This window comes from Poecilia formosa, unplaced genomic scaffold (genome assembly GCF_000485575.1).
Source record: "Poecilia formosa unplaced genomic scaffold, Poecilia_formosa-5.1.2 Scaffold170, whole genome shotgun sequence".
NCBI lineage: Eukaryota > Metazoa > Chordata > Actinopteri > Cyprinodontiformes > Poeciliidae > Poecilia > Poecilia formosa.
Genome location: NW_006800109.1, coordinates 689,368 through 717,315, shown reverse-complemented (window position 1 = coordinate 717,315; position 27,948 = coordinate 689,368). Strand labels below are relative to the sequence as shown.

General features: G+C 38.6%; 1 protein-coding gene across 2 annotated transcripts in view; it reads right to left on the bottom strand.

Annotated features, from left to right (window-relative positions):
- rbfox3a (RNA binding fox-1 homolog 3a) overlaps nt 1–27,948 on the bottom strand; it is a 546,624-nt gene that overhangs the window by 444,477 nt on the left and 74,199 nt on the right. For both annotated transcript variants that reach the window (XM_016677950.1, XM_016677951.1), the window contains exon 4: nt 19,053–19,166. The gene's annotated coding sequence lies outside the window, so the exon portion shown is untranslated. The remainder of the gene's footprint in view (nt 1–19,052; nt 19,167–27,948) is intronic.

The following is a 27,948-nucleotide window of genomic DNA, read 5'->3' as shown; positions in this document are numbered from 1 at the left end:
TTAAGAAAACATCTTATTTTTCGGAGGAAATTCAATTTATTTGTCCTGCTCCCACACTCCTGGTGTTTGAGTATATATATACACACACACATACACATAAACACACTTCATATTGCCTTCTTCAGCTCCACTTTCTTTTACTTGTTTACTGTAGGAAACTGAATGGTAATGGACCCTGTTCGGCTCTGCCTCGCTGCCTCGCAACAGAAACAAGCTCCATTGTTGCTGAAAAATCTATTAAATCTAATCAGTGAACCACGACGTCCCAAGCTGAGCAACACTCACTCCTCAAGTGAGATGACCGACCCTCTGACCACCTCGAAAAATTGGGTGGTCCAGGACAAAAAGAGGAGAATAAAGTGAAATCCTGCGAACATGTCTGTACACGGCCACAGCTGATCGACCTCAGAGGGACGGAGAAGCGACATCTACAGACCAAACAGAGCGGAGTGAATAAAGGCCACTCATTATTGCATTTACAGCAGCAGCGGTTCTACTGCAGAGGGACTGAGCGGAAACGGGTCATCAGCCGGGATTCCAGAGACTCAGGAAAACTCCAATTTTATTTCTTAAAGCGAAACAGGAAAAGGTGAATCTCCTTTTCAACAATAACTTTTAATTAGAAAAAGTTTTTTTTAAATCTCATTAAAACATTATTTCTTCACTGTTGACATCTGAAGGTCATCAGAACTGACTGGGTGGAGAAAATGGGAATAAGCAATACTAATAAACAAATCCCTTCCCTAGGTAAGTGGAGCTCATACAGCGCTTTTGAAAACGAGTCACCCCCTTGGGTGTTTTACCCTTTTTAGTGCTTTTACAAATTATTCATAATCAATAAAATTTGGCTTTTATGACAGAAATGAATAAAAACTCTTTAATGTCAAAGTGAAAAGAGATTTTGACAAAATAATGAAGTAAATAAGTGAATGAGTGACCCTGATTTAATCCTAGGAATGTTCTTCAGGTGATGGAAGGTCGACTTTGTAATTGTCTTTTTGTGTCTCTGAAGGTTCAAGTGTAGCTGTAATAACTGGATGTAGAGAGGAACAATCAGGAGTCAGCACAAAGCTTCAGTTTTGCTTCTGTTCGTCTGAAGAAAGTTATGGCATCTTCACACATTGTCCTAGCATCTGTTTGGTGCTTGATGGCTTTGTAAAGTTATGCACGATACTGTAGATCATCAGCATTGTTATTGTAATCTGACTGTTTCTAATAATCAGTGCTAGCAGGAGCATATAGATATTAAACAACAGGGGTCCACAGATGGAACCTTGCGGTACGCGGTACCAGACTTTTGTCCGCTCCAATGAAAAGTTGCTTACTGACATGAAGAAGTCTCCGTTCTATAGGTTGGATTCAAACCAGTCAAGTACTGGACCAGAGACTGACCCACTTCTTCAGCCATTAATTAGGAAAAAGTAAAATGCCTGAATATAACCCACATTCAAGCTCTGGTCAAATAAAGCTTTTTAGGCAGCATTAATTTTACAGCCATAATTATTCTTATCTGTTATTTATCCTGCTCTGGTTTTGTTTTCCATCTGCATTCTGATGAAGACAGAGAAAAAGGGAAATAAGATCCTCACCTTGAATCAGAATAAAAACTCTTCATGAATGCAGCTTTAAAAAGAAAGACTTTCAGGCTCCGCTGGCTCAGTCGTTTGACATTTAGGGTTTAAAAAGCACTTACTTCCAAATCTAAACCCTTTCACCTTTAGCAGCGTGGTGCAGAGCTTAAAAGTCACATTTATTTAAGGTACTTAAGGTCAACAGTATGCAGGAATATATCCCCTTTAAATAATAGTTGAGGTGTCATGTGGTAATTTTAGGTTATCAGAAAATAACAATGGTATGTGTAGGTAAAAAAATCCCTCAAACAGGATGATAGTGATGTGTTTAGGATCTGCAGAGGGACTGATGCATGCTGAAACTAAAGCTCACTTACTTTGTGCTTTGTTCCTAATGTCCTTCAAAAATCTGACAGTAAAGACTCTTAAGGATGTTAACATTAATGGAATGATTGAATAAAAACAATCTGTGAATCACGCAAATCAACTAAAACTTGAGCATGTTAGCTTTGGTTATAGAAAAAAGGAAGCCAAGCAAACAGAAACCTCAAGAATTCAACTGTGTAAAAGAATAAATAAAAAGAAAGTAACTGATGCATAAAGACAGACATGCTCTTAGTTCAAAGCCGACAGAAATCTTTAGTGGAAAGTACTGAAGTTCAGTTGAAGATGAGAACACAATCACAAGCAAAGCTCTGGGTAAAAGTTAGACATACAAGTGATGTGATAATAATAATTTAAAACACTTTTGAATTAAGGTAAGGTTGGAAACTGATAGAAATCTACATGTTGCTAGGTGAATTTCTACCCCAGATGTCCTCTACAGCAGATGGACTAACTATCGTATCGTTTACTTTGAGCCCAGTTATATTTTTATAACTAGCTGTATCTTCAATATAGGCTAGAGACACAGTGTGGACTACAGTCAACCACAGACAGCTAAATTCTGCAACTTGAAACACATGTTGACACCAAATATACCTTACTGCTCATTAATACGCACAGTGGAAAGAGCCTTAGCGCTATGGTAGAAGATAATGTGGAAAGTCTTTCTTATTTCTGCTCTTGTGGGTTCAGCCAATCCTGGTCAACAGAAAAAAAATGGCACTCCTGGATTGGCTTTCTCTGCGAACGCCAGCCAATAGTGCATCACGTACCAATGCGCATAAAATATTTTAGATTTCCTCCATGGAAATTTGTTAATAGACAAATTTTCTGTAACCAATTTGAAGTTACATTTCACAGATAAATCTGTAAATATTGAACTGTGAATATGCGATGGTCCATTGTAGGTTAAAGACTAAAGATTTCCAACGTGGTAGGTAATGTGGCAACAACAAAACACCACACATCTATCTGTCTATCATCTACACCCAGAGATCACTGGAGAGAAGTGGAGTACATCCTGAACAGATTGACCAGTCCATGCCAGGACACCACGGCATATAACGCTTGAATAATTTACATATATATATAAGAAAACAACTTTCATGGTGAAAAATTTATACTAGCCAACCTTTTCTCCAACTTTACAAAACCTTTTTTTTTAACAAACTGCCTTTCGGTTTATTTCAAACCTGTTTTCTTTAGAAACTTTTTAAATAAATAATATATTAGGGCAAATTCAAGGGCTTTAAAATCCTCCAATGCTTGTTTCCTGCTAATTTCCAAAGCAAAAGGTATTTTATAATTTTCAAACTACTAACTGAAAGCTTTCAGGAAATATTTCCCAAATTGCTTTGCTGATTTTTAGTCCACTACAGTTGCAAAAATATAAACATTTCTTTGCAGGAAATACATTTCCACTATAGTCTTGTTTGGAAACTGTATTTTTTCTCTAGTCTCAGTTTCTGAGCCAAGAAGAAAAGTGTATTATATCTTATTATTTATAAACTTTTGAGTTAATATCTTGGCAGAAATGTTGCTTTTTCAACACCATTTATGTGCAAAAATATAACAAAGACTTGTTGACATGAGCTCTGAGCCGTTTGCATTTATTAAAAGCATAATCAGAAAAGGCCAATGAAGATAAATATGTGGGAACATCAAACCTCTAGCTTGCAGAAACTTGTGCAGTTTCCCGATGACCAACTGCCAAACACATCCCAACCGAACCGAGACCATTATGTGCCCTCCTGCACCCGATTAGATGTGGAAACCTGTTCCAGCTTGTCCTCCCTCTGCAAACCAAAAATACCTGACACAGCAGCTTCTCTGGCAACACTGTCAAGTTACTCTAAACTTATGAGACCAAACAGGCTTCTGACTATAAATCTGCAGGGTGGACAGGTCAGAGGGGAGGCCAGTGGCCTGTGGTGGCTGGTTTATCCACTGATCAGTTTCAAATATCAGGAAAAGTGCAGCAAAAGTTAGAAACTGTAGAAACCGAGTCAAAGACATTCACATAGATTTTGTTTGTAGCGTCTGAAACTTTGGTTTTCTTATTAATGAAGGTAGGAAAAGTATTCAGAGACGCTTCAAGTACAGATTCCCTGTTTTGACTGGCAGCCATGATTGTTCAGGGAAGCTGCTGCAGGATTCGAGAGCAGCTGATTGGCCGCATCGGCAGGACTGCTGTGGCAAAGGCTCACTGTTTAATGGTTTTAACCCAATGAGTATGATAGAGCATGTTTTTTAATTCAGTCATTGTTCAAAGAAATACATAAAAAGATAAACAGCAGCTTTAAAGATTAAAGTAAAGGAAAGAAAACAGTGTGTGGTTTCAGGTCCAATTCAAGTCAGTTTACATATATGTCGCCATTGCAAAAATGTAAAAAGTAAATTCAGTTAAATCATTCATACATATGTTCCAATTGACCAATCAACAATGAATCAAGTTCAGTTTAATGTTCACTTTGGTTAGAAAGTTTTCTCTCTACGGAAACCCAGCAGATTGCATTGAGTCACTTGCATTCCCTTGTTGAATTTGCAGCAAACTGCATACCGACCATGCGTGGGGCGACAGTGAAGAGGAAAACAGCAGAATCAGAACCTGGCTCAGTGTGAACAGCCATCTGTCATGACCGACTGAGAAGACGGAGCAGACAAACCAAAAAAGCAACAGAAATATGAGTTTTATATTCAAAAACAGAAAAGACACAAAGTAATTTCTCTTGTTGTTTTATTTTTGCTAAGATTTATACTGCTTGGCTAAACTAAAAGTTTTTTGTTTTGCACAGTGTAGAAATTTTGTAACCAACTGAAATTAGAGCTTTGTAAATATGAATTTAGTCGCTTGAACCAGTTAAACATGGAAGATGCTTATTAAGAGTCGTTCTCCTATTAGAAAGTGAAATTAAACGTAGACTCTGGGTTTGAGTAACACACTCCTCCAACAGCAAATGAAAGCTGAAATTGAAATGTAAAAATCTCAAGCGGAGCTGAAGGTGTTGTTTTTAATGAAGTGACTCACATGCACTCGTTCCTCCACCAGGCTTGAAAACAAATGACATGATAACCGCACGACGGGACCAGCTCACCAGCTCCACCAGCTTTTGTGACAAAACAAGTGGGACGCTTGATTTTAAACATCAATGACTTTAATTAGTGTCATTCCACAATCTCCAATAATAGTTGTGAATGTGCGGGGCTGAGAGTCCCTGACAGCCGTTGAGATCTGTCTGTGTGTGTGTGTGTGTGTGTGCGTGTGTGTGTGTGGGGGTGGGCTCTTAACAAGATAAGGCCTGAAATCAGCGAGCCCAAAGGAACAGCACCTGAACAAGAGTGCTGATGAAAATGACGGCGGTGTCGACCTGCTTGGAAACAACTGGAGTGTTGTTCACACGTCTTATCAGAAGAGCCAACAACACCAGCAGCACCACAGCAGATAACTCCTGTCACTAGTACAGCAGGAAAACAGGGATCTTCCTTTTGTTTGGAAATGATTCGACAGAATCTGTGGATCTCCAGGAAAGATCCAGAGAAAAACATTCAAACACGGAAACGGATGAAACAGACAAGCTGATGCTTTCTACAGAATAAAAGGTGGACTGATTGCTTTAATGTATTTTATTTTCCCATGCTCTGGAAAATCTTAAGTTTTTTTTTTTTTCACTTTATAGTTTCTGCTATAATTTGAACATCTATGTACAAAAACAAATGTTTAATGCCTACAAGTGAAAAGCATCTTCTATTCTACATTTCTACGCAGGCAGAAATGTGGTAAAACCCTGAATTACTAAGGGAATAATAAATGCATCCAAAACCAAAAAAATTACAAGACGTTTCAGAAACGAGGAACAAATGGTAAATAGTCTGTACTTGTCAGACTTGTAAAGTCCAGAGAACTCCAAAGCACTTCTTATGAGCTTTATGTCCAATTAATCGTCAGATAATCAATAAAACAATTAATAGTTCACATCATACTAAGTAAGTGCTATGTCACCGATTTAAAAAAAATGCATTACCACTTTGATAACTGTGGGATGTTCAATAGTTTTAATTCACTGACAATTTACATTAATGAAAAGTCTGTAGAACAAAGCATTTGTGTCATGTTGTGTGGTTGTGAGTGGTGAGGGAGACGCCGGTGAAACCAGGTAGTCATGATGAAAATAAAGATTTAATAAAGAACCAGGAGAACAACTCAAAATCCGAAATCACTGGCAGCACAGGGGATAGAAACAGACGTTAGACGAGGACCCGACAAGAGACAAAGACAACAGGTGGGTTTAAATACCAAGGGAGGTAAACAAGGGAACGAGACACACCTGGGAACAATCAATGTGGAAACGCAGAGACAGAGACTCACAGGGAAACAGGATAACAAATAAACATGGAAACTACTCAAAAATAAACAGAAAACTTCCGATCCTGACAGTACCCTCCCCTCAAGGGCGGCTACCAGACGCTCCAAAAAACAACCCATCAGGGTGGGCGGAGGGGCGACGGATGGAGGGCAAGAGTCCAAAACACAAAAACTCAGTCCAAACAGAAAACAACAAACAGAAAAGCAGTCAGGGCAGGACCTGCCGCAAACAGTCCGGTGGGCGGCGACGCCGGAGGCGGAGCAGGAGTCAGAACTTAAGCCACGGGGGGAGTCTCCAGGACCCTTTGGGGCCGGCTGCAGGCTCTGGAGACGGAGGCTCTGGAGGAGCAGGCTCAGGGGGCTCATCAGCAAACTCAGGGGGCGGAACTGCAGCGGGCACAGGAAACTCAGGAAACTCTGGGGGCGGAGCACAGGAAGGTGGAGCCAAATCCGCAAACTCGGGAAGAGCGGGCACAGGACACTCAGGAAACTCTGGGGGTGGAACACAAGCAGGTGGAGCCACAGCGGACGCAGGGGACTCTGGTGGCTGCTCGTCCGCAGCGGACGTTAGGACCCGCCGCAGCAGGTACAGATGCTGCCGAGGTGCAGGGACCGGAGGCAGTGGGGACAAGCGCTGTGGAGGCAGCGGGAACAGACGCTGCCGAGGTGCGGGTACCGGAGGCAGCGGGAACAGACGCTGGCTTCGCCCAGGGGCCGGGATCTCCGGCGGCTCAGGGCGGCGTTGACGGAGTGGCCCAGGGGCCGGGATCTCCGGCGGCTCAGGGCGGCAGTAACGGCGGAGTCCGACTCCTGGCGGACAGATCGCCAGCCGAGTTCCCAACCAGGGATTATGGCTGACTGGAGCTTCGCCACAGAACTCCTCCGTTCTCGATCCCCGCCGCTGCCTCCGTCGTGGCCTGCGTCTCCTGGGTGCTTCGAGGTCTGAGGGTAGACCCAGTTCCTCCAGCAGCAGCGGAGAAGGCAAGATCTCCACGTCCTTGTAGAGATCCCGTTGAGCCAACTCCAGCTGCTGCTGGATCCAAGCCTCGCTTCCCCACACGCTGGCGTCCTCACCTCTTCTCTGGTCGGGTCCTTCTGTCATGTTGTATGGTTGTGAGTGGTGAGGGAGACGCCGGTGAAACCAGGTAGTCATGATGAAAATAAAGATTTAATGAAGAACCACGAGAACAACTCAAAATCCGAAATCACTGGCGGCACAGGGGATAGAAACAGACGTTAGAGACAAAGACAACAGGTGGGTTTAAATACAAGGGAGGTAAACAAGGGAACGAGACACACCTGGGAACAATCAACGTGGAAACGCAGAGACAGAGACTCACAGGGAAACAGGATAACAAATAAACATGGAAACTACTCAAAAATAAACAGAAAACTTCCGATCCTGACAATTTGACTGTTAAAGGTGAAATGCATTAAGGCACATGGCCTGTACATGTTTGATTTTGAGTTTTTCTTACATAGGACACATCAACTTCTTTGCAGTAAAATCATTTTAGCACTAAAATGATCTAGTTTAAAGCTTATTTATAATAATTTTTCTCAAAAACATGAACATTTCCCACAGTTTAACCCCTTCGTACACACTCTGGAAATGACTGGGAAGACAAGAAAAACTGAAACATCATTCAGATGGTATTAACGTTGGACCCATTTATTCTAGTTTGTTGACACCAACGCAGAATAAATCTTTATAGCTTATCTGAGCCCATTTGGACTAAGATTTGACACATATTTCGTCAAAACATGCAGGGCAGAATGGCAGCGTGTTTTTATGTCAGAAAAGTGTGCACGGCAAAAAATTCTAAAGATTGAACTTACAAAAAGGCAACTATAAAGGTCTGAGTTGAAACAGTATTTCTGAGGTTTCTGGGGTTAAGAAAACTTCAAACTGGGCCAAAATAGCTGCACAGGTAGCAGGAAATTAGTTGGAATATCTTTAATATACCTTAATAATAATTTCTGAACATTAATGAAAAACACTTGTATTCAAATGCTAAATTGGTTCAATTTTTACTTTAACGTCTGAAATTGATTAAACTTTTGGACAGAACTGAAGCTCTGAGGGAGGAAAGAAAAATCCAAGCCCACAGAAAATGTTTGATAGTTATTGGACTTTTTATGGGATTTGTTGACAATAAGAAAAATACAGACTCTCACAAGAGTCATCCATAAAAGAGATACTTCAAGCCAAACAATGTAATGACCTTGGCTGAAAACCCACTTTGCGGAGGACAAACAGAACAAATGGAGAGGCTTTTATGTTTGGAAGCAGACGACAGTGTTCCTACAACGCCTGAAAGACCGACTGGTTTCAATTTCCTCCATCCTGACAGCCTTACAACTTTGAATCAAGGTGGCTTTTCCAATAGCTGCACATTCAGCTTCAGATCATATGTTCCCCACAAACACCAAGATAACATGATGTACTGCATTAAAACAATCGCCAGAGAAAAAGGCCTAAAGTGATTTAAACACAACAGAAGTTAAGTCAGTCTGGTTAGTATGAGCACAGTTGGTGGAAGAGATGAAGGAAACGTTCAAGAGCAGTTGTGACACTCATTGAATTACATGTTGACAGCTCTGTGTTAGCGAAGAGATGAAAGCAAAATGAGATTTTCAAAAGTGAATATGGGAAATGATGGTATTGCTTTCTCCACATTGTCAAAGCTGACAGTGCTATTACCAGCACTGTAACGTCAGGTGGTGGCGTATAGTATCCAGTTAGAAGGAAATCAGGCGGATTTTGAATATTGATTGTGTTTCAGGGAAGAAAAAGGCGAAACGGGGGAAAAATCCTGTAATTAGAGTGGGAGAGGAGTGAAAACGTTCAAAACATGGAGGATTGGTTCAATAAACCTGATGATAAAGTCAAGCAAGCATCATCAGTGGTGGCATAGTTTGTGATATGGTCAGTAAGAAGAGGGAATGAAAGTCGGAATATACAGGATGTCTCATAAGTTATGTTTCCGTTGACTGTAAAATTATACAAATTGGAAAAATTGAAAATAAATGTGCTTAATGGATCATTTTGAAAGTCAAATCGAAATTTGTGTGTTTCGCAAATCTGCAATTTAAACATGTGATCAACAACTGGATGTTACTACTGGCAGAAACAACAAAGAAGACAATAGGAAGTGGTAAGAGGATGATGTTGCGGTCTGTTTTTTAATGACTTATCACATGAACAAAATTATTGACGTGCGATTTTAATCGTGTTTTTTATTTGGGATATTGTGCTTTTTCGACATAAGCAGAATATCAACAAAATTTTGTGCACATTTTAAAAGTTGTCCTGCAACCTCAATCAAATTAATGAATTACTTCCTTCGTATGCAGCCGAGGTGTGTATCCAAATCCAAATAAGTAAAATGCACTACAAATAAAATGCAAAATATGGTTTTTAATTGGTGATCTAATTAATTACGGGGAAAAAGTTACCAAACCAACCTGGTGAAAGTAAAATCCATGCTGATGTCAAGTTAGGAATTAATTGTGATTGATCCATATGTTTTCTCCGCACCCCACTCTGACTACTACCCAACACTCAGAATAAGAAATAATCTAAATACACCCTGTTTTAGAACAGGGTGTAAAGTCGACTAAAATAATATCAAAAAGCAAGAAATTATTTAATATTTTAAAGGAGTTCAATAATAGATGAGAGAAACCATTGATGCCCATCAGTCTGGAAGCCAAACTTGATAAATATTTTCATTCGTATTAAGAAAATCATAAAGATTTTGGTTAATTTAACTACTAGTAGCATGAGAGAATGTTTAATCCAGTTAAACAAGCTTTCTATAATATAAAAATACATTTTATTAATTACTTTTTTTTGGTAAATAGTCTTGTAGATTACTTTTCCACTCTTTAAATGTGGATACCAATCACGGTCAAAGAACCAACCTAAGTATTGTAATAAATGGCCCCAGACTCATGGACATTATATATTCCATTACTGGAACAATTACCATTTTTAATTCTCATTTTTAAAAAGGACAAAATGTCACATCATACCCTTTAAAAATGCATTTAACAATTGCTTTTAATGATGTCCATACATTTTATAAATTTTAAATAAATGTCTAAATTGGGTTTTGTTTTAGCTTTCATTTATTACAGAGGTTTAGGAAAGATGTAAGAATTTAAATGTGTAAAACAAAAATTTGATCATTGTGTTTTCTGTAATTTATTACATTATAAAAAATAGAAAACAAATATTGCCTTGGTGGCTTAATAGAATAATCTTCAGTGGATGCAGGGAAGCCAAGGGCAGTAAATGAGCTTAATGTGCCTTAAAATGGATTAATCTTCTATAACTAAATGAAAACCAAGAGTACTTCATCATTAATGCATGCAAGGAATAGCAAGTAAAAAGAAAACTTATTAAAACTTAGGCTGAAACTTCTATAAGCGAGTCGATACTTTTAAAGTGCAAGAGGGAAGAAAAAAAGTCACTCGACAAAAAGACAAATGACAAAGTAGACTTATTATTCCAGGACTGTGTGGTAATATATTATCTCTTCATTAAACATTTGTGTTGGATCTCCGCTCTAATTAGTTGGCTTACTTGTCTCTTTACGCTGGAAGTTGTGTCACTTTCAGGTAGAGCAGTCAATGAGCCTGAGAGGCGATTTCAGAATGAATCTGTCGCTGCATTCAGTTTGACATTTCTCTCTTCGCTTGCTACAGACGAGGCATACGTCGACATTTAGGACGCCCAAACTGTTCACATGGTGTAATGTCTGCCAGGCTGACAAACATCAGCTCACTCGGCCAATAAAGGGAACAGGAGAACATCCAGGCTCTCCTGTCAGCTGCCTGGTATCAGCATATTGAGCGTTTCCTGCTCTGCCTTCAATACTCCAGTAAACAAAGACACTGGGAAGGATTGTCCCAGTCCTGTCCTGTCAAACAATCTAACGCCGTTGGATTGTTTGATGGTTTTCTACAAAACTACCCATCAAAGTTTGGATTTTGCAGAAAATTCCTGACCCTTCACATCCTCAATCAGTGGGAGGTGTCCCTGCAGACTGGGGGCATTTAGGCACTGTGCCTAAATGCCCCCATCTTGGTGTGTTTTCACACCTGACAGAGTGGCAGACTTGCTTTGACAGGGGACCATAGTTGCAACATTTGTTACATTTTCAGGTGCTGTGGTTCTTTTTGGATGTATATACCCAGAATGCCCTGTGCTGTAGTCCACTTCCTGCTTTTGGAGGGGTCTCCGGTCCACTCAGCGTTCACATCTGAATTCAAACCGCACCAGAGTTCACTCAGACCTAATTCACCTTTTTCTGTCTACATCAGAGTTTGATTACACATTCACACCTCCCAAAACGAACCAGACTTCCTAGGCAAATAGACTGGAGTTTGACCAAGAGGACTAAAAAGGACCTGTGTGAATGCAGCCTTAGATTACCTGATAGTTTGGGAATTTGGAGATTACATCGGTGTCATTAATTTGTCACTCTTCTTATGTGGACTCATGAAAGCTAGGCACAAAAGCTTCAAGAGGACATACTCAAGAAGAAAACATTTTCAGAATATCTTTTGTTTTTTCAGCCAGATATTACCTGCTGCTACCTAAATGGCTTAGTTTTCATTTAAACCACCAAAGGTTGGGCTAGTTGGGATGTCATTCCATCATATTCTTAAAAAAGGAAACATTTCTTCCAGTAAATGTTTGATTCTGCACCTGTAATATTCAGACTTTCTTTGGAGGATAACTCTTTATTCCTACAAAATGGTATCCTAATATTTCTGGAGTCTAATATGCTTTTTTTAAACTACTGGAGGTTTGTGAACTTTAAATGGCATTACTGACCATTAACTAGTGCAGGGTTTATAAACAGTGTGATTCATTGCTGCACAGTTAATACATATTTAAAACATTCAGCCAAACTGCTTGTTCTTTTATATCTGACTGTTTATTATTATCTACCGTCAGTGTTTTCATCCATTTAAATTTTTATCTAATTTTTAACCTTATTTTTATGTTTAACTTAAACATAAACTCAGACTGGAGATTGTCAGCAGGCTCCTTGAACTTCTTTTGGCAGGCTGGCTGCATTCAGATGACAAAAGCCTCTCTTTCCTCGTCTTCAGCGAAAAGTTGCAAAGTAGAAACTTTTTATTTTTTGATGCTGGAGTTTTTGCTTTGGCAGCAGAAATGAAAAGTCGTCGTGTTTTTCTACCAGCATGGTGGAAGGAAAATCCTTAAAAGGTAAATTGTAGTCTGAATTAATTTAACAAATATATATTTTTAAATATGGCCATTAAAATGGAGAAATTAAATGAATTCATTTTGGAATTTATTATAAATGTAGTTGATTCACTTATTTCTTCTGCAGTGTTGATAATATAAAATATTAAATATTTGTTTAGTGCTACCAAGTCGAGGTTAATTTCAACATAAAATTTCATTAAGCAATTATTTATTGAAACAAATTTAGATATAAATTGTAGTCCCAGTCTGTCTTGCAACACCTTGAACATGTTTACAATTTAAATCTGTAACTTATTCCATTATAAATCCATAACACAGAATGTACTGCTGCTTATTTTGAAGGTGATGTTTGTCAGATAAAATCCCAATCCCATCTTGGCACCTTTAAAATGTAGCATGCTTAGGATGCCAACTTCTTATTTATTCCAACTCGTATTAATATATGCAACCGCTAGCGTGCTGGAAATGATCCATCGAGTAGCAATAATTAAACTCTCCGTCTCCCTGATAAAGATCTGCCATGGCTGTTGAATCATCAAGCAAAACCAGCGATCAGCTAAATGTCAAAACAGACATTTGTGTCCACGGACTCCGGGTTAATAGCGGCTTATCTTGCGAGCATTTGGTCGACGCCGCTGTGAGCTGCAGAGGTATGCGGTTCTGTAACCCGCTGTGAGGAGGTAAACAGTCAAATTGCCAACATTAGCACGAGAATATCTGCAACAAATTGCTCCTGGCAAGGAGCTCAGCCCATTATCTGATCAGATTTGACCACACATTTTTCAGTCCATCCAGCTGACAAAAACAGCACAAGTGGGTAATGTGCCAGGCTGGTTGACCTCGGGCTGTCAGAGCGAGCAGAGAGGTTTCCAGCACTCGGCGGCTCCTCTTTCTCCCACTTTGGAGTTCTTAAGTCAGGTTCACGGTGGAGACTTCATGAATAAGCCTTAATGTGACAGAGAAATTGGGGATTGCTTTCTGCGTCTGGCTCTGCCAACAGTGTGATGTTATCGACGACTAGATGGCGTGAACGCAGAGACTCCAAAGAGCGGATTAAAGAGGGGAGATAAGGCTATCCACTGTAATTAAGCCCTATCTCTGTACAGCCACTGAAGAAAATAAATCACCCTTCAGAGCTTGCCAGTGTTGAAATGCATGAACAATTATTCAGTAATTAATCGTTATACATACAGGCTCCAAACACTAATAGGACATATTTTAACTACAGCATTATAGTACTGCTAAATTAAATTAAATCTGAATGCATTTAAGATCAATGTAATAGATCACCTATTCAACCTTTTTTAATCACTCCAATGTAATTGCATTAGCTCCGTTATCAAGCATTTTATGATGTCCCCCGTGTTAATTTCCAATTGCAGACATGTATAATTGAAAATGGAAATGCATAGGGTGTGGCAGCCGACAAACACGTCCCCTTCTGCTGCGCCCACAAGACTCGCATAACGAGTGGCTTTGATTAAACTACAACACTGAGGATTAAAGTTTCCAGTTTAACTGAATATTTCTACTATTAAGTCATATATTTGTTTTATTTCATTTAATAAATAGGTTATTTGCAAGAGCATTGACACATCAAGTGATTTGATAAAAGCTCTGGTCAAATTTACATACTGCAGTAATGTGCATAGATGCCATTAAGTTGGGGTTTTTAAATGATGTATGAACTGTTCTTTTTTCATAGTGTGGGATGACTACACACCATAAAACTTCAATTACTCCAAAAAATAGAGATGTGAATCTTTCAGTGTCTAGCGATCCGATTTATTTCAGAAACCAATTTTTCTATTCAAACGGTCTACAGATTCTGCCCAAATTATGAGACTGACGAGAGGAACAGCGTAAACAAACATAACATTTATTTAAAACAATCCTATAAGGTTCCAAACTGTTTTAAATTACAACAGTTTATATTTAAACAAAATTAGGTTTGTCCATTTTTAGGTTAGCTTAGCTGCATGGCTTTTTCTTAAATAAAAAAACTTTAAAGAATTATTCAAAATATATATACAGTGGACGATGGATTTCTGAGCATTTTGAATTTATTCAGGAATCCCAGGACTAGGAATTGTTTTTCTCTATAGAATACATTTATTTTTGCACCTTTATTTCGTTCCATAAACGTGATTTTATAAAAACTATTAAGTTTACTTACTGCAATCAGGTGCATAACTGCCATTAATTTGATGTCTGAAGTGTTTTTTTTTCACTTCCTAAATATTAAATGGCTCTAAAATCACATGAATTGGGTGCATACAGTCGAATGTACACTGATCCTAAACCTATTGAGTTCAGCATTCATAGATTTTACCATTAGATTAGACTTTGGGGCGAAAGACTCGAGACTGAAAGCTTCGAGATTTGTCTTGGAAACGACTCCAACGTGTCTAAAAGAAGCTGAAAAATTAACTACTTATTATTGCAAGTCTGAATATGAAGTCCTTCTCTAAGAAAAATAAAAGACCCAAATTCTTTCTGCCAACTTTTAATGTTCAAAGAAATTTTAAACTTCTTCCTTTTTCTCACCGTTGGACCCTTGCTGGTCACATTCTACTTATAAGGCCATTTTTAAAAAGGCGCCAAACTTATTAAATGTATTTTTACTTTCTGGGCACCTGGAAGAACAAGCAGAACAGAATCATCTTTCACTTCTTTTCACCCTTTAATTTCACACTTCTTTTCTTCCAGCTGTTTTAGCAGGTTTTAGCAGATAGTGTTCCAACGTTATTTGATCATTTTAGACCAGATCTTTCTCTCATAATGAGGATTTCACACACCAATACATCCTGACTTTAAATACAGCCTGAATTAATTAACATGTATTTGTGTGTAGCTATAGAAACAGAATCAGTTCTAACTTGATTACTGCAACAAGTGCAGCATGTTTTGGGATATTAACATGAAAACCAATTTTTAAAACAAGTTTCAAAAGGACACAGGTTATACTTTCCTATTTTATAGAAGAAAAACACTTACTAGCTTTATCCAAACTGATTTTTTAAAACATCTAATCAATGTGTAGGAATGAAAAGCATCCCTCGCCAGTAAAGAGCAACAAGAAGTATTTTTAATCAACATTAAGAGCTTATCTCTGGCGAGGCACCGATCAGAAATCGTATCTACAGATTTTTATTTTTTCTTGTGTTGGAAGAATAAAAGATGCCATTCCTAAGAGAACATAAATGGAATCAAAAGCTTATTCCCTTTTATGAATCAAAACATTGCATCAGCTGTTTTATGATGCAGTTATGGACTGCAAATGGGAATTCTTTGGTTTAAAACATTTAATTGGAGCTGAGTCCTATTTTGAATCGCAATATCAATGTATGCAGTGGACTGTTTGGACGCAGTAATTGGCAGCAGACCATATTTCACGTGTCCTGTATTCACGCTCCGCATATCAATGATGCATTCTGCCAACTGTCCTTAATGGCCGAGATCAAAGAGTCTGGAGGGGACATGGTAAGGAAAGAAAAGTCAGGGAAATGTGGGTTAATCAAAGTTAATACTGCATTATTTTCTTTTAGTCTTATAACCCTACCGCTAATGCAGAGGAAAAAAAACTTAAGTCACTATTTTGATCACCAATCAGACTCTGATCAAAGAAGATGTACCCAGTGCAAACATTTTGTTACATCAGTATGAACCAATATACGTTTACTTGTTCATATCTTTAATAATAATAATTAATAATGGCCAAAATGAATGCAAATCTGCTTATAAGATACCCTTATAAATTAAATAAATGATTTAAATTAAAGTATTCATTGAAACAAACATTTCTACAGTGACCAGAAATTTCTCCATTATGATCACAGGGGTATAAAGTAAATGTACAACTGTAGAAATTAATTTAGCATTGAAAGCAAAGCTGTGATAAGCAGAGCAGAGGTAAAATGCCTTACATACGTCAACCTATTATAAAATTAGGAATATTGTTAAATTAGAACAGCTGCTTCCTTATGTAATTAGCAAGAGAGCGCTGCTATGACTGTACATAAAAATTAATGTAATCAACAAAATGGACAACGGTTTGTAGAGGGAGTAAAATTAGCTAATGAGACTATAATGACTTGTGGGAAAAGTGTGAAAATGTACATTATTGCACTAATTATTGTAATTTATGTTTGCATATATTACACATGTAGCACTCCTAATAAAGGATCCAACTCAGTTAAAAATGTTACTATCACAGACATTTCTTTTATGTCTCCTATATTCCACACACTAATTTTACCATTAGCACCTGTTTTTCACTTGAAACCAGACAGTTCCAGATTATTTCTCCACTGTTCTGGTAAAAGTTTGAAAGAGGAGCCACCTGAAGATTCTCCACCGTTTAAAACTGATGTTGCTTAAAGCAAAACCAACAGCAGTTATCTATAAAATTACCAGCAAAGTTCAAAAGAAGCTACAAAAACACCTCTATTTCTCAGCTGCATATCTGCAACATTAACAACTTCAAGGCTTTGGTCAAATGGATTAGATTTTCTTTAGTTGACTTCATTAAAATAAGAAAATCCCTCTGATTTGCTTGCCATCTGGAGTGTTTAAATCTCCCCATATTGTGAGCTAGATGTAATGATTTTACCCAATTTTGACTGAGTTGAGAACAATAACACAGAAAAACCATCAAACAACAACTCAAAACAGCTTTTTCCTCACTTCCTGTGTCGGCTACACTATACGCAGATTTGTTGCCATAGCAACTAACAACAATGCCACTACACGTTTCAGGATTCGACACCAAAAAACACTCAAAACATTTCCAGCAGAAAGAACAGAAAATTCAGTCCATTACAGTTTTATGCTTTTAGGTTTAATGTTTATTTTGCGATTATTAATAAGAGATCGCTGTGGTAGATTAGCTACCGCTAAGCTAAGCTAACAGAGTAGGATTAGATGAGCTAATTTAAACACCTGCTCCACTGATGATCTGTCAGTGGTGTGTTGATCATTTTTTATTTTGTAACTGAACCAAAAAACAACAAATCCCACAGCATATCTACATGTAAAGGTTATCAAAGCTAGCATACCTGACCTACTTCCATCTTCCTGGCTAATGTTTGTGTTAATAAAACTTTCCTGACCTCATTATCTGGTTGTAAGGTTGACAATCAGTAGCAAAGCTCTTCATCCCTTTTCTTTAATACAGCAGGCGTCCATTTAAGATTTAGTGCGTATAATGAGAACTTAGCTAACACCAATGGTAGTCATCATCAGCTAGCAGCTTTTTGCTCTCCAGCAGGAAGACGCGTGACGTCAGGCTGAAACGGGTTCATATGAAAGAAAGGTTCCTTTTAACACCCGGGGCTAGAAGACTGTCAGATTCAGAAAAAGCATGTGAGACTCCATGACCAACCCAAAGTGATGAAAATCTGCTCCACTTTCATCCACAGCCTGAACGAAAGCCACCCCACTTCCTGGAGTCCAGAACTAAACTTTTCCAGGCAGCTTAAAGGTGTGTGATCGCTGGGTACCTGAACAAGTCCCCTGGTCTCTTTTCTTTAAAACCTGAAGCGCCTCTCTGCAGAGCTGACTTTGCCATCTGGCTTTGTTCCATATTTAAAGAGAAGCCACTTTGCTTGGAAGCTACAGTTTCATTCCAGTTCATGGGTTCTCAGAGAAACTCAGATATTTACTCTCCATTTGACTCTAAACTGCAAACATTCATTGTTACAAGTTGGACAGGAAAACCTTTTGAAGGTCAGCATGTTACATCGAACTGATCCAGGAAAAAAAAAGAAAAACAAACTGAACTATTCAACAATCTGCTAGCCTTGATTACATTCTCCAACGGCTCAAACATCCATTCCCCAACTTTTTCCTTTTTTTTTTTGTTTTCACCTTCTTTCCACCTTACCCTGAGGCAGTTGCTGAGTTTGGTAGAAAGAAGGACAGACAAGCATTTTGCCAGGAGCACAGAATCGCTAGATTTAAGTCTGTAACTGCTCGACTCCTCTAGAGAATGACAATCACAAGGAAACAAAGACGGCGTGATGGTTTGACTGACAGCCTTTTATGTCTGTTCACTACAAGGTCAGATGTACCCCAAATAGAAAATGCATGCGAGTGATCCTGAGTTTCTTCAAAGGATGTCCTTCGTTCGGCTTGAATGTTGTATGTTTTGCTAAAATGGAGAGTGTGACTTATGAGTGGCAGCGAGAAGAACCAATCTAAAGTGTCGACACCAAACAAGAAGCCAAGCGGCATCAGAGTCCAATAATCTAAATATAATTTCGTGACTTCCACGACGTCAACTTCAACCTTGTCTCATAAATGTCATAAGGAGGGAATGTTCCGAGGTTAATTTCATCATATTATCAAGAGAATAAGGCAATTACCAACAAATGACAAAAAAGGGCAATTGAGAAGCAATTCTGCGGATAACTGACCGCGATATGTCCTCTCGGCAGGTGGCTATTCATAATACAGCAGGTGATTCATATGAATTATTTCCTACCTGTCATTCACTTTGCTCTGCAGCCAGAGTAATTGTAGTCCTGGAGATCTCACTTTGGCACCTACAGCGGGAGTCTTGGCTGACCTTCCTGGGTGATTCTTTCCAAGCAATTATCTGCAGACATTTTGGGAAAGAAAAGAGCGTAAATATTCCATAAGGAACCGCAAAACAAATATTCTTCAATACAACAGGCTTGTAAAAGCAGCAGGAAGCCAAACATGGTTATAGTTGGGACTATTGGGGGGGAAAGGAGGTTAGAATCCCCCCTGTAAAGACAACAGGTGATGAAGGGAGAAGATTTTGAAATATTCCATTTTACCAACAATAAATTATCCACAGAGGACTATAAAACTGACATAACTGGTTCTAAACTTTACCGCTAATCAACATTTAATTACTTTTGACCATAAATTGAAGCTTCAAGTTGAAAACCAACATTAATATTCATGCTAAAAGGTCAAGCAGCAACAAATGGGACACTGGACTTTCTGCAGGTCTGCTGCGGTTTGGTGCCGACGGTTTGTTGCTTTATAGGTCATGTTGATAAATTAAAACAAGCTCAATAATTTCCATTTCTATGATTTATCGTTTTTCTTGTTCTACTAAACACTGGATGACTAAAGTCTTCTTTTTTTGTTTCAACTACCCCTTTGTTTACAAAGACTTCATAATTCATTTTATTTCTTGTTTGTGGTTTTGTTTATTTAGTTTGGTTATTTAAAATGTCTTCCAGTTCCATGTTAAATCTTCCTGCAATATTGTGTCATTACCATCGTATTACTTTAAAACTGTCTCAAAACGACAATATTATCATTTATCACAATGACTTCTGGGATAATTTATTGTCCAGCAAAGGTCTACACGTGGCTCCAGAATACTTTGTTGGTGACACCTCAATACAAACGCTAATTGGGGAATAAATTAGATTTATTTTACATAAATTCAAGCAAAATGCAGAAGAAGAAAGACTATGAGGCACAACTGAAACCATGTGTGCCTGTACAATTTGCCCCTTCAATGTCTGCTAACTAATTTGAAGAAACATTTTGCTTTATGACATGTTGTACTACAGAGCCAGGGTTATTCGTTTTGTAAAATATCACCTAACAGCCAATTACTTGTGGCACTAACTTCCACACGCTGCTTCCACCTGATAAAATTGTGCAGTTCCTCTGGCATTATACTTCTCGTTATCCCCGGGCCCCCAAGAAGCGCATGAACACATCAATCTGCTTTTATTCTGAGTGTTGCTGTTCCTCGTCCTGGTATTTCCCCGCATATGCTTATTCAATATCCAGGCGATAAAAACCAGCAAGACCTCAATTTGCCTTGGAACGTTTAATCTCCAAAAGAAAACACGTCCACACAAAGCAGCGAGAAGCTAAGTAACGGCACAGGGTCATTTGGCGCCAATGAAGTATTGGTAAAAATGGGTTTCCATGGAGACTAATATGCTCTCTGTTGAAGACAGAGTGGCGTTTGGGTAGGACTGGAGGGAGCTGTGGGGCACGAAGATAAGTTTGCACAAAGAGACACGATGTCAACACACCTGTAATTAACATGTACAGTTAAACTCACAGCGAGCTGCGTAGGGAATATTTCAATAAAAGCGCTCTTTGAACTAAAACAAGGAACAAATTCAACATGGAAACATCAGAAGGTGGACTGATGTTTGAGAAATAACCAACAAACATTTGTTCATAAAATCAAAGCTTCCTGCATTGTTTGCCTTTTTCACACTAAAACATGTTAAGTGTTATGATGGCATGGTGCACCACCCTTATTAAAAACCCACTTTCCTTCTGTTTTGGATTCTAAGGGAGCCGGTTTATAGCTAATTTTACAGAAAAAAAGCCCCAGGATTGTTCATTGGCTCTGCCCAGTAAAACCAAGCACCTGCTGTTTTGCATAATTTAAAAATTTAAAGAGCTCATAAAGAGATTTTTTGTTTCTTTTTTTTTCCTTTACTGCCGCATTTAAGTTTTGGCCATGCAAAAGTTTTCAATGTTACACAGCCCCTAGTTCCTACTAAAGGATTTTATTCCCCTCCACAGAACACAGGCCTCCTGAACAGCCTCATACATCCTGTTTCTAGTTTTTTAATAGTCGCCATGTCACTAACAATTAAACAACTCTGAATTATAGCTGGGACAAGAAAAATACTAAAGTAAAGACTGATGAATGATTAGAGGCTTCCAAAAGTGTTCACACCTCTTAATTTTGGATTTCAGGGAAGCAGATGAATGAATTTTGAAAAATATTTAAAACAATAAACTTTAACAGTGTGGCATGCCTTTGTATTTAGCCTCATTTAGCACACAACTCAGACAACTATTAATGTGAAAAAACTGCTGAAAACCAAAGTGAGTAAACCTCTAAGTGACTGTCTGAAATGACTGTTACATGGTGTCACTTGTGAACAGGGAGAAAAAAATTAATACATATATATAGTAGCATGGCAGAGGTTACACTGAGCAGAATGTTAATTAATCTGTCATCATTTTCACAGCAGAGTCAGGATTTACACCACAAAACATGATTCTACATATGAAATGTGGATGTTGTTACCCTTTAATCCAGCATTTCTGAATCCTGACCTCCCACACTGCATATTCTGCATGTTTCTCCTCTCCAGCAGACCTGATTCAAATGAATGGATCATTATCAGACTTCTGCAGAGCCTGATTAAAGCCCAAGAGATGACCCATTTATTTGTATTAGGTGTGTTGAAGCAGGAAAACATGTAAAACATGCAGAGCAGGAAGGGGCTCAAGGACCACGGAGCACAAAACATTGCACTAATTAAAAGCTGAGAGATGGGACTTAAATTCAAGTTTTTGTGGTAAACAGTGAAACACAAAATTATGTTGGTGCCCAAATATTTTTACAGTTCACAAAAATTGAATACGACACTCACTTCCTGTGCATATTATATTATGCAAAGAGCCTGGCAGTAACTCTCAGGCAAAAAAACAAAAAATACGACTCATACCACGGTCTTCCTGGAGGCTAGTGACTAGCATGCCTGAGCTTATTTTCTTTAGATAAGACTTACATTTTTAAAACTTACACGACACAAATTATATGCACTGACATTTGCTTCTTTGACAGAATTTACTGTAATCCAAAATGACAAGCATGAATATTAATATATACAAAATAGCATTGTAAAGCTGACGACTTATTTGTGAGGGATAGTACCTCATAGCCAACCTTTGTTTCAGAGTGGCAGAAATGGGCTTTTATAGGTTTCCACATTAACACAATGTACAAAAACATATTCTACACCGTTTAACAAGATAAGCACGCCTGTCATAGACAAAAATTAACCATTTTAGTCTTGACATGCCCACACCGCGCAGTCTGACTGTCTAGAACCGAAAGGTGTCGTTACAAAATGGCCGCCACCAGTTAGCATAGATTTAGCTAACAAAATTCAAATCAGGGCGCCCTAAACTTTTCATTAGCCAAATAAATTTGGCAAAAAACACACTGTGACAATTTAAAAATATTTTCTTAGCATACATTCCGACAGACATGGAATACGTATTTGAAATGAACGAAAATATACGTAATATAATGCCGCAACAATCTTACTCTCATGCAGTTAGCATTGGTGAAGCAACAGAACAGAAGCGAGCGGTGCATTTCCGGTTTTTCAAAATAAAATACAAAAACGATAACATTGAAAGGGAAATGAAGCACTACAATGCAATCTTGCATTGTAGTGCAAAATGTGCTAACCGAGTTAGCCTCTGTGTTAGTTATTTTCTCTTATTTACTGCTAGATAGCAAAACGACTTTTTCTTTTATTCTACATTGTAGTTATTTGGTTATTCTTGCACATACCAAACACAAGACATAATTAGCTGTTTTTGTAAGGGAATTCAATGAATGTTGTGTATATGGAATTAGAACAATGTATAATTCTATGTGCAGATGTATTTGATAAATATTTTTCATGATTGGTTTCATCATTTCACTTTTTTTTAAATGAATTTAAAAAAAAGTATTTTTAAATTCATTCAAAATAATTTCAAACTCTTCTTTTGTAATTACTAAATATTTATTCTGAGCTGATCGTGTCAGGATATCCATGCCACTTATTTATCTTGATAAATTGTTCTTAGAACAACAAAAATTATCAATAATTCAGTATTTTTCAGTACTTTTTGTGGAAAATTAAGACTCATGAAGTCAACAGATTACTGGGATTTAAAACGAGAGGGAAAAAATACAATAAATTACATGTAACAATGCGAAGTATAATACAAAGTAGGACTCACTATACAAACTGCAGAGAGATTAGGAGTTGCAACTTTAAATTGCTGTACTTGTTTGATGCATACCCCTAAAAAACAAAATAAATAAAACTTTACAATGGAGACTGACCCATATATTCATGGCAGATGTTTTCTTGAGTAAGATTAATTAGGAGGAGTCTGTTGAAATTAGAAAATCTCAAAGTCTGCAGAACTTTTTCACATTAAAGTTTAAAAAAAAAACTTTTTTGGGTTAACAGACTGCAACACTGCTGTTTAAAGTAAGTCAGTGTTGAACCAGGACAGATGAAAAAGGCTGAATATGGATCAACAACTATTCTATTCTAATATTTGAAAGTGTTATTGTCTGTCAGTAATTGTGATATTCTTTCTTAAAATCCTATTTAAACCTATATCTGAGTTTAGGGGTGTTGAACCTTACCATTTAGATTCTAAAAACCCTGCACAGCTGCCAGAGAAACGGACACAAAGCCATTAAGTGCTGCTTAGAGGTGACCTTTAATTTGAAAAGCTGATGGAGGGATTTGGAAAGCTGTGAAATAGTCAGCATCAATGTTTCAGAAATGTATTTATGCGGCTGGACCTGTAGGTCAACAGGGTTTCAAGAGCAACAGGAATGATTGTAAGGAAAACAGATGCTGCACACACCAATAAATGACGAAGCATGCTCTGTGGAAAAACTCCCAGTGAGCCAACAAAACCACTGTCATTGGTTACAAGGTTAGACACCTCCGTGCTCCTGAGGAAAGTATTGATGTGATCGGGTTGGGATTTTTGCTTATCACTTCGATATCAAGTCACCTTGTTCTTTTATTTATTTTTTCCTCTAATCAAATGTCAACAGCATTGCTATCTAACCCTGATATGAAGCCAATTAAACCCTCGTCTCAATCCAGCTGGCTGTGGTCTGCATCCTAATGTGTCGTCACTTCAGCTGTTAGTGTCTCCAAGGATCGTGTCAACAGCTGAATAAGCTCCAAAAACAACAACAACAACAACGACATAACACCCAGAGATGAAAATATGAGCATGCAGGGAGGTTTAGCGGTGAACCTGGCGGAGGTTTAGTGCCGAGAGCCTCTGTTTTATCGCAGGGTTGAAGGGAGAGGTTGAAGCTATTGACACACAGAGGTACGGCTAAGCCACTCCACATCCCAATCGATCACAGGTCCACTCCACTACAAGTGGCATTCCCCTTCTACAGAGACTTTCCCGCCTGCCTGCGCTGGCTTTCAGAAGCCGGACACCTGGCTGGGTTCTGGTCCAACAGGAGCTTCAGTGACAGTGCTGCGCAGCCCTTTCGGTCCTCCTTTGTTCCTCGATCAAAACTCAGTTTGAGAATGTTTTGTTGCTCGGTGTTTGGCTGCTGCAGAAGCAGGAAACAGATGGCTGGCTATTTATGGACGGTGCTGCAGAATCCAGCTCAAATGAAATGTTCTTTCAAAGGAATTCTGGCTTTTTTTAACGCCTGCTCAGGGAACTTCATAAAGCTTTGGACCGAGAACCTGTAAATGGCCCGTGACAATGAGATTATAAAAGATAGGCTTTAAAGTATTTGACATTATCAGACTGAATTTTAATGCCTCCCTCTCTACCTTCTTTAACTCCTGCTAATCTCTCCCAGGAGGACACCTATTAACCTGGACCAACGCTCTGCCCCTCTGGAAGACCAACCTCGTCTTCATCACTCAATCAACCCATAATTTCCCTGCAAAAATAAAATCTTAACAGTATTTTTGTCTACTTTCATGTTCAAATATTTTAGTAGTCTTGAAATAAGCCAAAACTGCCTTTCAAGTAACTTTTCTCCAGGACGAAGGAGCTTGTTTGAAATGGGACGTTTTATGCTAAATTCACATTTTTGTACATCCGTTTGGGTTTCTGCTGCATTTAAAAACAGTCAAAGTGCTTCAAATAAAACAAAAACCAAAACACTCAGTGGCTTTTTGGCAATAAGTTAATATGTTTTGGTGTCCGGAAAATAACGGCTTCAAAAACCTCCAGAATGTAACGTCATAAATCAGCAGGCACTGCCCTTCACCTAGTAACCCCAGCAAAGCCCAGTCAGTTACCTAGCAACCAGAATGGAACTCTGCCCGTTACTTAGCAACCCAAACCGAGCTCCAGCATGTTTGGTAGGCTGCTTTTACTGATGCATGCACTGCACAATGGCTGCTGGAAAAGACAAGTGTTTTGTTGTCGACTTTCCATCCAGAAACCACTTGCTGTATTCTTGTTAGTTGCACAGGAGGCTCTACCAATGCTTTTCAAAGATGTAAGAGTGTATAATTGCGTCAGTCATTTTCATGTGTGAGTGTAAAGGCTAAGTTGGTGACGGAAGCCGTAAAAATGTGATGAACATGTTTTGAATAAACCATACACCTATAAAATTCTGTTCAAGGAAGCATAATAGTTATTAATTTTAAAAAAGGTGCTAGTTCTGCTAGCAGGTTATTTTCCTTAAAGCCTGACATTTTCCCCATGTTGTAAGTGAAATAATCTGCGGGTGGAAATAATATTTTATCAATATTTAGAAATTATTGACTCAAAACAAGCTTCCATCTCTTGCTGAAAAGTTACTGGTAAGTTAGTTTTGTCGAATATCACTAGAAACTAGACCAAAAATACTTGGTAAGATTTTGTGTTTTTGCAGTGCACCAAATGACCTCACAGGAAACACGGCAGATATTTGCTGCATTGTAAGCAAACATTAAATACATGCGGATCTGCCCAGAGTTAATAAGGCTCCTTTAAACACTGAGGATGGTTACCATGGAGCCATGTTTATGGAGAGGACCTGAATAAACTGGGCTGTTTATGCTGCTGGATGTAAATAAAAATCAGGCCACGACGATAAGCCGTTCATGACATCCCGTCTGGCAGGAGGTGACAGTTTGAAATTACATTAATCCTTATCTATTCATTATGAAATTTGAGCGTCCGCATGTAGGTGCGGCAACGCCTTATCGCTGCGAGGAGCCTCAACTGAATTCAAATTGATTTCTATCTTTGTGGAATCTATTGCAAATTCCTCTCATGGCCGGCGACGCAGAAGGCAGTGACTGCTGCTCACAGGTCAAGTCAGATTAATCTCAGGCTATCTGATCAGCCCATCCCAGAGCTGCCGCTATGTGGGAGAAATATAGCACATTTTAGATTACAGCACTCCCTCTAAAAGCCTTTAGCTGTAGCGCATGTCTTTCAATAGTTTGGAACAGAGCATTCATTTCATCTCTGGGCTCTTCTTTTAAAGGCTATCCCACTAGGTGCTATCACTAGGAGGTTCAAGGGCAAAATAAATCAGCGATGACACATCACATCGTTGTTATGTAGGGCGCAGAGGTCTCCTGTCTGCAGGTGGAAAAAAAAGCTCAGGTTGAGAGAACACCTTTGTGTCTGGATCACATTAACAGCCTGACTCATTACATTAATAGCTGTGGCAGCACAACATGAATAATGCCGTTCCTTCTGTGAAGGGGTTGCAAAGTGGCCTGACAGCGGAAAAAGCAGCAGGCCGTGATTAACCAGAAATCCATAAATGACACAAACGCGTATGTATGGCTGAGAGGGGCGACAGCGGGGTTACTCCAGAAAACCAGCAACTGTAAACACAGGGCAAGAAAAAGAAAACTTTTAGGTTACCATCTACCACTTCAGTTCGTCAACAGTTCCTGCTGGACAGGTTGAGATCTGGACTTTGACTGGACCATTCTGATGTAGATCTCCTGCTGTGTTTAGAACAGTGATCTCAAACCGCATTACTAGAGGGATAAAATCCTGCAACTTTTAGATCCCACACCTGAACTAAATGGTGAAACTGCACTTCAAAAACACAAAATCTTATTTCTGGTCTAGTTTCCAGTGCAAATTTCTTCAAATAAGACAAAACTAACTTACAACTAACTTTTTTAGCAAGTTATAGGAGCTTGTTTTCAGTTCTTGCTCCACTGGCAGATTATTTCTCTTATGGTAAAAATGTCTTGTAAGTGAAATAATGGAGCAAGAACGTTTTCATCAATATTAAGGAATAAATTATTTAAAATCATCTCCTCTATCTTGCATGTCGCTCTGAATATCTGCTGCTCAGATATTCAGCTGTTAGCATGACAGTCATCAGACTCTCTTCTAGCAAACGTCTTCGGTCAGAGGCCTCTTCAGATTTGCTGCAAGACAAACTGCTACCACGGCGTCTAGGGAAAAATTTAATTACAGCAAAATTTAACGTCCCTCTCAAACAATGTGTTTTTCTTTTTGATATAAGATGCTTGTGCTGAGCGTCACGGCCCAACTTCTCTGCTTTGGTTTCATCCGACTAAAGAATATTGATCCAGAGTTCTTGCGGTTCGTTCAGATCCATCTTTACCCAAGTTGCACCAGTTTATGTGGAAAAAAGTGTTTTAGAAACTGATAAGGAGGTAATTTGCATTATATCTCATATCAGTGATGGGCGTACTTTTCTTTCCATAACTAAACAAAAAGAAAAAGTTCCAATAAAAAGTTCTACAAGGGACTTTCTGCCAAATTTGCTTTCAAAGCAAAAATGACAGCAATAATCTTCAGAAAGCGTCGGGGCTTCAGTCGCCGTCCTGCCTCCTTCCTTTATTGTTATGAAT